We start from the raw sequence: 15,269 nt of genomic DNA, 5'->3' as shown, positions 1-15,269 counted from the left end.
ACTTGATTTGTGTTGGTGGCGTGAGTGCAGCCTCGCGGTCGCACAACTCTCTGTTCAAAACTTAGTATTGCCAAAACCCTGGGTGACGCAATCGCGTGGGGGACGCGATCGCGTGAGTGGCCATCATGGGGATATGACGCGGACGCGTGGGGCACGCGTTCGTGTGGTGAGGCTTGGGCTTCCAGCACGATTCCAGCCCAACTCCAGCTCAACTTTCGGCCATGCACCCGGTTGACGTCGATTTTCAGGTCACGCGGCCGCGTGGGTGACGCGGTCGCATGGGAGGCCATTATTCCCATATGACGCGGTAAAAATCATAAAGTAGTAAAATCTAACATGAAAAATTTCATAAGCCAATTGGAAAAATAAATAAAAATAAAGAACCTGGGATTGAAAGTCACTCATAAAACTAAGAGAAGTCCTAAATCCTAATCCTAAGAGAGAGGAGAGAACCTCTCTCTCTAAAACCTACATCTACTCCTAAAATTGTGAATGTGAAAGCCTCCCCCTGAATGGATGCATTCCCTCTACTTTATAGCCTCTAATCTGTATTTTCTGGGCCGAGAACTGGGTCGAAAACAGCCCAGAATTCGCTGGAGAAGAATTCAAATGCACTGATTCCCGTCACTGCAACGCGGCCGCATGGATCACGCGATCGCGGTCGCCTAGCATCAGGGGAACTATATCAAATCGAAGCCCCAGACGTTAGCTTTCCAACGTAACTGGAACCGCGTCGTTTGGACCTCTTTAGCTAAAGTTATAGCTGTTTGAGTGCGAAGAGGTCAGGCTGGACAGCTTAGCAACTTCTTCATCTTCTTGTATTCCTTCTACTTTTGCATGCTTCCTTTCCATCATCCAAGTCATTCCTGCGCTATAATATCTGAAAACACTTAACACACATATCAAGGCATCTAATGGTGATAAGAGAGGATTAATAATAAGCAAATATAAGATCAAAGAAGCATGTTTTCAATCAAAGCACATAATCAGGAAGGAAAATGTAAAACTATGCAAATAGTATGAATAAGTGGGTAAAGAGTTGATAAAATTCACTCAATTGAGCACAAGATAAACCATGAAATAGTGGTTTATCAGTAGTGCCCTAGCAGCCGACGCTCCGAGGAACCGTGATAGCGCGATGAGCCTCCCTGTCAACCTTTGGACGTCTTTAATGCATCCCGGGCTCTTCATTTGGAGTATTGCTTCACATCTTTCCGGATTGGCCTCTACCCCTCTTTGGGTTATCATGAACCCCAAGAACTTTCTTGCTTCCATTGCGAAAGCACATTTAAGTGGGTTGAGCCTCATGCCATGTTGTCGGAGGGAGGCGAATACGTTTTCCAGATCTCCTACGAGGTCATCAGGTCGGGTGGTCTTTACTAAGATATCATCGACGTATACTTCCACCGTTTTGCCTATGAGGTCACTGAATATCTTATTCATCAACCTTTGGTAGGTGGCCCCAGTATTCTTCAGCCCGAACGGCATTATCTTGTAACAATATGTTCCCCCGGCATTATGAACGCTATCTTCTCCTCATCTGGCCGGTGGTGTGACATGAGTTGGGGGTCTATCCCCGGCATGTCGGCTGGCGTCCAAGCAAATAGGTCGCCATTAGCCCTGATCATTTCCATTAAGGGTTCCTTCAGATCGTGTGGGAGGTTTCTGTTCACGAAGGTGAACTTCTCCTCTGTGTCGCCGACTCTGAACTCTAAGTTCCCTTTCGGTTCGGGTCTGAGTTTGTCATCGACTCTAGCGTCTAGGTCGGCAAGGAATACTCCCGATGCTTCCTTGGACTTCTTCCTTAATGAGGGACTGGCATTGTCACAAGCAACTGCCATTTTCAAGTCTCCCTTAATGGATCTAACGGATCCGTCGTCTGCGATGAACTTCATTACCAACATCTTTGTGCTGATCACTGCCCCGAGATCATTGATAGTCTTTCTTCCTAGGATGACGTTGTAGGCTGTGGAGTCTCGCAGAACCATGAACTCGGCCATTACCGATCTCCTTCCCTGTCCTAGTCCAACGAATACTGGCAGGGAGATTATCCCGTCGAGCTTGATGAAGTGGTTGCCCAAGCCTACTACACCGTGCTGGTGAGTCCTTAGGTCGGTATCCTGGATGCCCAAGGCATCGAACACATTACAGAACATGATATTCGAGTCAGCCCCGGTGTCTACGAGGATCCGCTTGATGAGGCCAGTTCCCACTCTGGCCGTGATGACCATAGGAGGGTTTTTCGCAACCTCGTTGAACCATTGGTCCTCCGGACCGAACGAGATGGGGGGGACCCTCTTGGAGCTTCGCACGAAAGAGGAGGAGACTGCCAGGACTTTGGCGTCCTTCTTGTGTGCTGACCTCGACCTTGGAGTCACGTCTCTTGCTGTTACCACGTTTACTATGGTAAGGCCGTGCTCGTTGTCCTCTAGCTCCTGACGTCGCTTCATTGCGCGGGTCTTGTCCTTTCCCTCGCGGTTGTGATCTCGTCTCCTCGGCTCCCTGATGAGGTGGGAGAATTCGGCCAGTTTTTCATCCCGGATTGTTTGTTCTAACGCATCCTTCAAGTCGAAACAGTCCTGTATTTTGTGTCCATAGCCCTTATGATAATCACAATAGAGGCTCTTGTTCCCCCCAGTTCTGTCCTTGAGAGGTCGGGGCTTCGATAGAATTCCTTTCTCTGCTATCTGCTGATAAACTTCTACGATGGGAACAGTGAGAGGGGTATAGTTGGTGAATTTTCCAACTCGGGGAAACGGCCTGGATGTCTTGCTCGGCGCGCCATCTCTGGCGTGCTCCTTCGGCCTTTCCCCACTACCGTGCTGCCGGGGTTGGTTGTAGGCGGGCTGCCGTTTATTAGCTGCCACGATTTGACTGACTTCTTCATCGTTGATATATTCCCTGGCCACGCTTTGGATCTCTTGCAACATCCATACCGGCTTCGTGGTGAGGTGCTTCCTGAAATCCTCGTTCAGGAGTGATGAGCGGATAATTTATACGCTTTTTGGCATTGTTTTTAGTATCTTTTTAGTATATTTTAATTAGTTTTTAAATAAAAATCATATTTCTGGACTTTATTATGAGCTTGTGTATTTTTCTGTGATTTCAAGAATTTTCTGGCTGAAATTGAGGGACCTGAGCAAAAATCTTATTCAGAGGCTGAAAAAAGACTGCAGATGTTGTTGGATTCTGACCTCCCTACACTCGAAGTGGATTTTCTGGAGCTACAAAAGCTCAATTGGCGCGCTCTCAATTGCGTTGGAAAGTAGACATCCTGGGCTTTCTAGAAATATATAATATTCCATACTTTGCTCAAGATTTGATGGCCCAAACTGGCATTCCAAGTCAGCATTGAAATTCTGAAGTCAAAACGCCAGAACTGGCATAAAAGCTGGAGTTAAACGCCCAAACTGGCACAAAAACTGGCGTTCAACTCCAAGAAAAGTCTCTACATGTGAAAGCTTCAATGCTCATCCCAAGCACACACCAAGTGGGCTCGGAAGAAGATTTCTGCATTAATTACTTATTTCTGTAACCCTAGGCTACCAGTTCTCTATAAATAGGACCTTTTGCTATTGTATTTGAATCGATCTTTGAATCATACTTTTGATAGACCTTTTCACGTTTGGGGGCTGGCCTCACGGCCATGCCTAGACCTTGTTCTTATGTATTTTCAACGGTGGAGTTTCTACACACCATAGATTAAGGTGTGGAGCTCTGCTGTTCTTCATGAATTAATGCAAAGTACTATTGTTTTTCTATTCAATTCACGCCTACTTCTTCTCTAAGATATTCATTCGCACCCAAGAACATGATGAATGTGATGATTATGTGACACTCATCACCATTCTCACCTATGAACGCGTGCCTGACAACCACTTTTGTTCTATATGCAAACAAGCTTGAATGTGTATCTCTTGGGTTTCTAATCTAAGATTAGAACCTTCGTGGTATAGGCTAGAATTATTGGCGGTCATTCCTGAGATTCGGAACGTCTAAACCTTGTCTGTGGTATTCTGAGTAGGATCTAGGAAGGGATGACTGTGACGAGCTTCAAACTCGCGAGTGTTGGGCGTGTGACAGATGCAAAAGGATCAATGGATCCTATTCCAACATGATCGAGAACCGACAGATGATTAGCTGTGCGGTGACAACGTGCGTAGAACATTTTCACTGAGAGGACGGGAAGTAGCCATTGACAACGGTGATGCCCAACATAAAGCTTGCCATGGAAGGGAGTATGAATGATTGGAAGAATGCAATAGAAAAGCAGAGGTTCAGGAGGAACAAAGCATCTTCATACGCTTATCTGAAATTCCTACCAATGAATTACATAAGTATCTCTATCTCTATCTTTATTTTATGTTTTATTCATCTTTTAATTATCAATCCTCCATAACCATTTGAATCTTCCTGACTGAGATTTACAAGATGACCATAGCTTGCTTCAAGCCGACAGTCTCCGTGGGATCGCCCTTACTCACGTAAGGTATTACTTGGACGACCCAGTGCACTTGCTAGTTAGTTGTGCGGAATTGTGACAAAGTGTGATTCACGTTTGAAAGCTCCAAGTCTTTGGCGCCATTGTTGATGATCACAATTTCGTGCACCAAGTTTTTGGCGCCGTTGCCGGGGATTATTCGAGTTTGGACAACTGACGATTCATCTTGTTGCTTAGATTAGGTAATTTTATTTTATGTTTAAGCTTTTTACTTCTTATTTTCGAAAAAGAATTTAAAAAATAAAAAAAAATTCTATTTTGTTCTTCATAGTTTTTAAGAATGAATTCTAGAGTTTCATGATGATTTGTTGAAGTCTGGCTGGCTATGAAGCCATGTCTAATCTTTTGGACCGAGGTTTCAAATTATCATCACAAGAGCTTGATGATTTTTATCAATCTTGCTGTTGAAAGTAATGATCTGCTAAAGCTTGGCTGGCCATTTGCCATGTCTAGTGTTTTGGACCGGAGCTTCCACTGAAAGCTTGGCTGGCTAGTATGCCATGTCTAATTCCTGGACCGGAGTCTTAGACTAACATTGCAATGATTCCCGAAATTCTTATTAAAAATTTTGAACCCCTTTATTTTCTTCTCCACTCAATTTTCGAGAAAAATCACAAAAAAATTTTATAAAATCATAAAAATCAAAAATATTTTATGTTTCTTGTTTGAGTCTAGTGTCAATTTTTAAGTTTGGTGTCAATTGCATTCTTCTTGCATTTTTCGAAAATATGCAATATGTTCTTCATTGATCTTCAAGTTGTTCTTGATGATTTCATAGCTCTGATCTTTAATTTCTCTTATTTTGTGTCTTTTGTTGTTTCTTACATGCATTTTTAAATTGTTATAGTCCTTAGTATATAAACTTCTAAGTTTGGTGTCTTGCATGCATTGGTTGTTTAATCTTAGTTTTCCATGAATAATTGCATTTTGATTGTTTCTCATCACTAAAAATTCAAAAAAATATACTTTTAATTGTGTCTTTTCAAGTCAATAACACAGAGAATTGAAGATTCAGAACATTCAACAGAGGAATTACACAGAAAAAGTTGGGCGATCAAAACGCCCAGTGAAAAAGGAAAACTGGCGTTTAAACGCCAGCCAGGGTATCTGGCTGGGCGTTAAACGCCCAAAAAGGTAGCATTTTGGGCGTTAAACACCAGAATGGATGCCATTCTGGGCATTTAACACCAGAAGGACACTAGAGGGAAGATTTTATTTTTAATTCAAATCTTTTTCAAATATTCATAATTTTTCAAAATCAAATTTTTTTCAAATCATATCTTTTCAAAATCAATTTCTTTCCATTTTTTTAATTATTATTATTTTCAAAAATTCTTGTTACAACTAGTGATTTAATTCAAAATTTTCAAGTTGTTACTTGCCTATTAAGAAAGGATCAAATTTTAAATTCTAGAATCATATCTTTTAAATTTCTTGTTAGTCAAGTAATCAACTTTAATTTTAAAACTTTCTTCTTTTAAATTTGATTCTCAATCATATCTTCTCAATCATATCTTTTCAATCACATCTTTTTCAAAATTAAGTTTCAATCATATCTTTTTTATTTCTAATTTCAAAATCTTTTTCAAAAATCACTTGATTTCTTTTCCAATCTTAGTTTTCGAAAATCAATTACCAAATTTTCAAAATTTCTTTTAATTATTTCAAAATCTTTTACTTTAATTTCGAAAATTCTTCCCCTCTTCTCACACCCTTCTATTTAAGGACTAACACTCCTCCTCAATATGCAATTCGAACTCTATCTCCCTTGATAAGTTTGAATTCTCTCTTCTCTACCTCCTCCTTCTATTCTTCTTTTCCTCTGACACCTCAAGGAATCTCTATACTGAGACATAGAGGATTCCATATTTTCTTCTCCTCTCTTTTCATATGAGCAGGAGCAAGGACAAAGGCATTCTTGTTGAAGCTGATCCTGTACCTGAAAGGACCTTGAAGAGAAAGCTAAGAGAAGCTAAAGTACAACTCTCTATAGAGGACCTAACAGAACTTTTCAAACAAGAAGAAGACATGGCAGCCGAAAACAACAACAATACCAACAATGCAAGGAAGGTGCTTGGTGACTTTACTGCACCTACTCCCGACTTCTATGGGAGAAGCATCTCAATCCCTGCTATTGGAGCAAACAACTTTGAGCTTAAGCCTCAATTAGTTTCTCTGATGCAACAGAATTGCAAGTTTAATGGACTTCCGTTGGAAGATCCTCATCAATTCTTAGCTGAATTCTTGCAAATCTGTGACACTGTCAAGACCAATAGGGTTGATCCCGAGGTCTACAAGCTTATGCTTTTTCCCTTTGCTGTAAGAGACAGAGCTAGAACATGGTTGGATTCACAACCTAAAGAAAGCCTGAACTCTTGGAAAAACCTAGTCAATGCCTTCTTGGCAAAGTTCTTTCCACCTCAAAAATTGAGCAAGCTTAGAGTGGAAGTCCAAACCTTCAGACAGAAGGAAGGTGAATCCCTCTATGAAGCCTGGGAAAGATACAAGCAATTGATCAGAAGGTGTCCTTCTGACATGCTTTCAGAATGGAGCATCATAGGTATTTTCTATGATCGTCTATCTGAACTGTCCAAGATGTCATTGGACAGCTCTGCTGGAGGATCTCTTCATCTGAAGAAGACGCCTGCAGAAGCTCAGGAACTTATTAAAATGGTTGCAAATAACCAATTCATGTACACTTCTGAAAGGAATCCTGTGAATAATGGGACAAATCAGAAGAAAGGAGTTCTTGAGATTGATACTCTAAATGCCATATTGGCTCAAAACAAAATATTGACTCAACAAGTCAATATGATTTCTCAAAGTCTGTCTGGAATGCAAGCAGCAACAGGCAGTACCAAAGAAGCTTCATCTGAAGAAGAAGCTTATGATCCTGAGAACCCAGTAATGGAAGAGGTGAATTACATGGGAGAACCCTATGGAAACACCTAATGGAAACACCTATAATCCTTCATGGAGAAATCATCCAAACCTCTCATGGAAGGATCAACAGAGGCCTCAACAAGACTTCAACAACAATAATGGTGGAAGAAATAGGTTTAGCAATAACAAGCCCTTTCCATCATCTTCTCAGCAACAAACAGAGAATTCTAAGCAGAGCCACTCTGACTTAGCAACTGTAGTCTCTGATCTAATTAAAACCACTCAAAGTTTCATGACTGAAACAAGATCCTCCATTAGAAATTTGGAGGCACAAGTGGGTCAGCTGAGTAAGAAAGTTACTGAACTCCCTCCTAGTACTCTCCCAAGAAATACAGAAGAGAATCCAAAAGGAGAGTGCAAGGCCATCACCATAACCCACACGGCCGAACCTGGAGAGGAGAAAGAGGCAGTGATCTCCACTGAGGAAGACCTCAATGGACGTCCACTGGCCTCCATGGAGTTCCCTAATGAGAAACCATGGGAATCTGAGGCTCACATTGAGACCATAGAGATTCCATTGAATCTACTTCTACTATTCATGAGCTCTGATGAGTATTCTTCCTCTGAAGAGGATGAAGATGTTACTGAAGAACAAGTTGCTAAGTACCTTGGAGCAATCATGAAGCTAAATGCCAAGCTATTTGGTAATGAGACTTGGGAGGATGAACCCCCATTTCTCATCAAAGAACTGGATGACTTGACTAGGCAAAGATTACCTCTAAAGAGACAAGATCCTGGAAAGTTTTCAATACCTTGTACCATAGGCACCATGACCTTTGAAAAGGCTCTGTGTGACCTAGGGTCAAGCATAAACCTCATGCCTCTCTCTGTAATGGAGAAACTAAGAATTTTTGAGGTTCAAACTGCAAGAATCTCACTAGAGATGGCAGACAATTCAAGAAAACAGGCTTATGGACTTGTAGAGGATGTCTTGGTAAAGGTTGAAGGACACTACATCCCTGCTGATTTCATAATTCTAGAGATTGGGAAGTGTATGGATGAATCCATCATCCTAGGCAGACCCTTCCTAGCCACAGCAAAAGCTGTGATTGATGTTGACAGAGGAGAATTGGTCCTTTAAGTGAATGAGGACTCCCTTATGTTTAAAGCTCAAGGATCTCCCTCTGTAATCATGGAGAAGAAGCATGAAAAGCTTCTCTCAATGCAGAGTCAAACAGAGCCCCACATTCAAACTCTAAGTTTGGTGTTGGGAGGCCATGCTCTGAGTATCTGTGAGGCTCCATAAGAGCCCACTATCAAGCTATTAACATTAAAGAAGCGCTTGTTGGGAGGCAACCTAATTTTTACTTCTCTATGTTAAATTTCTATTTTCTATTGTTATTTTATGTTTTCTGTAGGTTGATGATCATGTGAAGTCACAAAAATAACTGAAAAAGCAAAAACAGAATAAAAAATAGTATTAAAAATAAAACACCCTGGAGGAGAAGGCTACTGGCGTTTAACGCCAGAAATGGGCACCAGACTGGCGTTTAACGCCAGAAAAGGGCAAGAAGCTGGCGTTAAACGCCAGAAATGGGCAGCAACCTGGCGTTTAACGCCAGGATTGGTAGAGAAGGGCATTTTGTACGCCACTTGGTGCAGGGATGAAAAATTCTTGACACCTCAGGATCTGTGGACCCCACAGGATCCCCACTAACCTCAACTCACTCTCTCTCTTCTTCACACCTTTTCATAATACTCTTCCCCAAATACCCTTCACCAATCAACTCAATACCTCTTCCCCAAAAACCCCCTCACCTATCAAATCCTACCCTCTTCTCCATAAACCCTTCACCAATCCACATCCATCCATCATAAAACCCTACCTACCTCACCTTTCAAATTCAAACCACTTTCCCTCCCAAACCCACCCTATATGGCCGAACCCTAACCCTCTCTCCACCCCTATATAAATCCATCTTCACTCCTTCATTTTCACACAACATACACACTACTTCTCCCCCTTGGCCGAAACACTAAGCCCCCTCCATCTCCTCTATTTCTTCTTCTTCTACTCTCTTCTTTCTTCTTTTGCTCGAGGACGAGCAAACCTTCTAAGTTTGGTGTGGTAAAAGCGTTGCTTTTTGTTTTTTCATAACCATTTATGGCACCTAAGGTCGGAGAAACCTCTAGAAAGAGGAAAGGGAAGGCAAAAGCTTCCACCTCCGAGTCATGGGAGATGGAGAGATTCATCTCAAGGGCACACCAAGACCACTCCTATGAAGTTGTGGCCAAGAAGAAGGTGATCCCCGAGGTCCCTTTCAAACTCAAAAAGGGTGAATATCCGGAGATCCGACATGAGATTCGAAGAAGAGGTTGGGAAGTTCTCACCAACTCCATTCAACAAGTCGGAATCTTAATGGTTCAAGAGTTCTATGCCAATGCATGGATCACCAAAAACCATGATCAAAGTGTGAACCCGGACCCAAAGAATTGGCTTACAATGGTTCGGGGGAAATGCTTAGATTTTAGTCTAGAGAATGTAAGGTTGGCCTTCAACTTGCCGATGATGCAAGGAGATGCACACCCCTACACTAGAAGGGTCAACTTTGATCAAATGTTGGACCAAGTTAGCATTCCATCCTCCTCCATGAAATTAGAGAAGACCAAAGAGTCATGAGAGAGGAGCAACAAAGGCAAGGAAGAGACATTGAGGAGCTCAAGCACTCCATTAGATCTTCAAGAGGAAGAACAAGCTGCCATCACTAAGGTGGACCCGTTCTTTAATCTCCTTGTTCTTTATTTTCTATTTTTTCGAATTTTTATGCTTTATGTTTATTTATGTTTGTGTCTTTATTACATGATCACTAGTGTCTAAGTGTCTATGCCTTAAAGCAATGAAAATGAATCCATCATCTTTCTTAAATGAAAAATGCTCTTAATTGAAAAAGAAAAAGAAGTACATGAATTTTGAATTTTAAAGCAGTTTAATTATTTTGATGTGGTGGCAACAATTCTTGTCTTCTGAATGAATGCTTGAACAGTGCATATTTTTGAAATTGTTGTTTATGAATGTTAAAATTGTTGGCTCTTGAAAGAATGATGGAAAAAGGAGAAATGTTATTTGATGATCTGAAAAATCATAAAATTGATTCTTGAAGCAAGAAAAAGCAGTGAAAAGCTTGCAGAAAAAATATATATGCGAAAAAAAAAGAAAAAGAAAGAAAAGCAAGCAGAAAAAGCCAGTAACCCTTTAAACCAAAAGGCAAGGGAAAAATAAAAAGGATCCAAGGCTTTGAGCATCAGTGGATAGGAGGGCCCACATGAATAAAATTCTGGCCTAAGCGGCTAAACCAAGCTGTCCCTAACCATGTGCTTGTGGCGTGAAGGTGTCAAGTAAAAACTTGAGATTGAGCGGTTAAAGTCGTGGTCCAAAGCAAAAAGAGTGTGCTTAAGAGCTCTGGACACCTCTAATTGGGGACTCTAGCAAAGCTAAGTCACAATCTGAAAAGGTTCACCCAGTTATGTGTCTGTGGCATTTATGTATCCGGTGGTAATACTGGAAAACAAAATGTTTAGGGTCACGGCCAAGACTCATAAAGTAGCTGTGTTCAAGAATCAACATACTTAACTAGGAGAATCAATAACACTATCTGAATTCTGAGTTCCTATAGATGCCAATCATTCTGAACTTCAAAAGGATAAAGTGAGATGTCAAAACTGTTCAGAAGCAAAAAGCTAAAAGCCCCGCTCATCTAATTAAGACTGATCTTCATAGATGTTTTTGGAATTCATTGTACATTCTACTCTTTTTATCCTATTTGATTTTCAGTTGCTTGGGGACAAGCAACAATTTAAGTTTGGTGTTGTGATGAGCGGATAATTTATACGCTTTTTGGCATTGTTTTAGTATCTTTTTAGTATATTTTAATTAGTTTTTATTATATTTTTATTAGTTTTTAAATAAAAATCACATTTCTGGACTTTACTATGAGTTTGTGTATTTTTCTGTGATTTCAGGTATTTTCTGGCTGAAATTGAGGGACCTGAGCAAAAATCTGATTCAGAGGCTGAAAAAGGACTACAGATGCTGTTGGATTCTGACCTCCCTGCACTCGAAGTGGATTTTCTGGAGCTACAGAAGCCCAATTGGTGCGCTCGCAATTGCGTTGGAAAGTAGACATCCTGGGCTTTCCAGCAATATATAATAGTCCATACTTTGCCCAATATTTGATGGCCAAAACTGGTGTTCCAAGTCAGAATAGAAATTCTGGCGTCAAAACGCCAGAACTGGCATAAAAGCTGGAGTTAAACGCCCAAACTGCCACAAAAGCTGGCGTTTAACTCCAAGAAAAGTCTCTACATGTGAAAGCTTCAATGCTCAGCCCAAGCACACACCAAGTGGGCCCGGAAGAAGATTTCTGCATTAATTACTTATTTTTGTAACCCTAGGCTACCAGTTCTCTATAAATAGGATCTTTTGCTATTGTATTTGTATCGATCTTTGAATCATACTTTTGATAGACCTTTTCACGTTTGGGGGCTGGCCTCTTGACCATGCCTAGACCTTGTTCTTATGTATTTTCAACGGTGGAGTTTCTACACACCATAGATTAAGGTGTGGAGCTCTGCTGTTCTTCATGAATTAATGTAAAGTACTACTGTTTTTCTATTCAATTCACGCCTACTTCTTCTCTAAGATATTCATTCGCACCCAAGAACATGATGAATGTGATGATTATGTGACACTCATCACCATTCTCACCTATGAACGCGTGCCTGACAACCACTTCCGTTCTACATGCAAACAAGCTTGAATGTGTATCTCTTGGGTTTCTGATCTAAGATTAGAACCTTCGTGGTATAGGCTAGAATTATTGGCAGTCATTCCTGAGATCCGGAACATCTAAACCTTGTCTGTGGTATTCTGAGTAGGATATAGGAAGGGATGACTGTGACGAGCTTCAAACTCGCGAGAACCGACAGACGCAAAAGGATCAATGGATCCTATTCCAACATGATCGAGAACCGACAGATGATTAGTCGTGCGGTGACAGCGTGCGTAGAACATTTTCACTGAGAGGACGGGAAGTAGCCATTGACAACGGTGATGCCCAACATAAAGCTTGCCATGGAAGGGAGTATGAATGATTGGAAGAAGGCAATAGGAAAGCAGAGGTTCAGGAGGAACAAAGCATCTTCATACGCTTATCTGAAATTCCTACCAATGAATTACATAAGTATCTCTATCTCTATCTTTATTTTATGTTTTATTCATCTTTTAATTATCAATCCTCCATAACCATTTGAATCTTCCTGACTGAGATTTACAAGATGACCATAGCTTGCTTCAAGCCGACAATCTCCGTGGGATCGACCCTTACTCACGTAAGGTATTACTTGGACGACCCAGTGCACTTGCTGATTAGTTGTTCGGAATTATGACAAAGTGTGATTCACGTTTGAGAGCTCCAAGTCTTTGGCGCCATTGTTGATGATCACAATTTCGTGCACCAAGGAGTCCATTCGTCAGACACAGGCTGGCCACCGAATCAGTTAGCCCGTCGATCCCCAAACATTCATCGTTGAACCGGTCCAAGTATTTTTTGGTCGGCTCACCGGGCCGTTGTGTTATCCCGAGTAAGTTTATCGGGTGTTTTGCCTTCACGATTCTGGTAGTGAATTGGGCCAAGAAAGCGCGGCTAATGTCCGAAAACCTGGCAACAGAGCCCTGCGGAAGGCTGTTAAACCACCGTATTGCAGGTCCTACCAGGGTGACCGGGAACGCGTGACACCTTACTCCGTCGCCTACTCCCTCCAAGTTCATTCTGGCCTCGAAGGCTGTAAGATGCTCCTGGGGGTCTTGGATTCCGTCGTACCTCATGTCTTTCGGCTTATCAAAGTGCTTTAGTAGCCGGACCTCGAGGATAGAACGATGAAACGGGGTTGCGCCCATTATCACAGGTCGCCGCGTTCTCCTCGGCCTTTCTCCGCCGTCTCCCCGATCCCGCTCTGTGGCGCGTCTTCCTTCAGGCCGAGTGTATATCACGGGGTTGCGACGTCTTCTTGGACGTTCTTCCTCCAAACGCTTTCAGATCCAGATCGTGGGCTCGGCGTTCGCCGGGAGTGACTTCTCTGAGGAGTTCTTCCCCGTGACATGGGAGAACGGGAATAGCTTGGTTCGAGAGTTCGTTGACGGCGTTCCTGATCTGCCAGTTGGCGTTCCAGGTTCTGCATCCTGTGACGCAATTTCTGCATTATTCTGACGCTATTACTGCCTGTTCCCCCAAAGGGGCGCCTCTCTTGAGATCGTGAAGCCGGCTCGGTTCGTCGTAAGGGGGTCCTCGTGCGCTCCCGGGGGGAAGCAACGGAGGCTTTCCCTCTGGCCTCGGCTCCTCGGCCTGGTTCTCCAAGACCCAGTACGACATCCATATGGGCGAGTCTCCACAGACGGCGCCAATGTACGGTAGTTCGGGTACCGGACGACTCGGAGAGGTCCTTGGGTTGATAATGTGGGGTATCGCCTAGGTCTAGATCGTTGAGGTGAAACTGGAGCAACCAATGTCCCGAGCTCTTCGAGTGAAGAGGAGGGTGTCACCTGCAAAGACACTCCGACGCTCTAATCAGTCAAGTGTGCAGGCGAAAAGTGGGTAAGGTGATATATGTAATGTACCTTGGGGGAAGGGGTAGGACCCTCTCCTTATATACCCTGTCAGAAAGGTGGGCCCTCATAGGAGAAGGCCTCCTTCCAGAAAGTTTCCTTTCCCCAGCTGTTATGCAGCTGACAAGGAGAGTGTGTGGCCGGATCGGTAAGTTTTTGGGCTGGGTCGGTTCACACACCTAGCTTGGCTGGGCCATAACAAAAAGAAAAAGAAAGGAATTGGCCAACGCCATAAAAAAACCAAAAAAAAGAAACATGATGGCTCGAATGTGTACATGTTTTTATATATATATATATATATATATATATATATATATATATATATATATATAACTTAAGCATGACATACGTTTACTTTTAATTAATAATCAAAGACACCTAAACTCCCATGTGTAACTTTTCTCCCAAAATCATGATGATTAGTACCTCAGCCTTGCTTGCTTCATTTTGGCTTAGGCAAGAAAGAAAGAACCGAGAGAAAGAAGAGAGAAACCGTGACCCACACTAAAAATTCTGCCTTTGATTTTTTGTTATCCGTAACTCTAATTAAAAATCTAATCTGATAAAAGTGTTTGTATTCTCCTCTTCTACACGTTAGCGTTATTTTTACTCGATGGAAGCTGACAGTGATGTAGCTCTTTTTCCTCTTGAGTTTAGCCAATTGAAATTGTAGGAGCCACAGACGATTTCTGAAGCCTTTAACATCTCGTTTACTGATTACTTTTCCAATTTCATAAGCATTCTCTCATTCACAAAAAAAAAAAAAAACTCTCCTTCACTATTCTTCACTACTTCAAGATTCACAATCCTTTGCCAAAGTTTGATCGATCTAATTAAAAAGTTCAACCAGAAGTTACTTGCCTTAATTCGTTAATCCTCGTGAGAATGATATCCACTCACTGTAATATTACTTGGAGTGATTTAGTGCATTTACCAATATATGAGCGTATCAAATTTTTGGCTCATCAAAAATAATGATGTTGATGGTGTTGATGATGGTAGAGAAGATAATAATGATAACAATATGATTGCACAACTGAAATAGTAGAGGTAGAAGTTATAATAACGATAATGAGAAAGATGAAGAAGATAGTGATAATGATAGTAATAGTGATAGTTGGTCCTATTGTTAAAAAGAATTTGGTAGAAATTTAAAACCCCACAAATTATTAATAAAATCCTCACAACTAATTTCTATTACTATTTAACGGATTTTATAATAGG

General features: G+C 41.7%; 1 non-coding gene across 1 annotated transcript; it reads right to left on the bottom strand.

Moving 5' to 3' along the window:
- Nucleotides 1-6,934: 6,934 nt before the first annotated feature.
- Nucleotides 6,935-7,042, bottom strand: LOC112761663 (small nucleolar RNA R71). Its single transcript, XR_003182048.1, has one exon. It is a non-coding gene; the product is annotated as a small nucleolar RNA R71 (small nucleolar RNA).
- Between the last annotated feature and the right edge of the window lie 8,227 nt (nucleotides 7,043-15,269).

This window comes from Arachis hypogaea, chromosome 16 (genome assembly GCF_003086295.3).
Source record: "Arachis hypogaea cultivar Tifrunner chromosome 16, arahy.Tifrunner.gnm2.J5K5, whole genome shotgun sequence".
NCBI lineage: Eukaryota > Viridiplantae > Streptophyta > Magnoliopsida > Fabales > Fabaceae > Arachis > Arachis hypogaea.
Note: the sequence above shows the minus strand (reverse complement) of the source record. Positions and strands in the feature narration are given on the sequence as shown.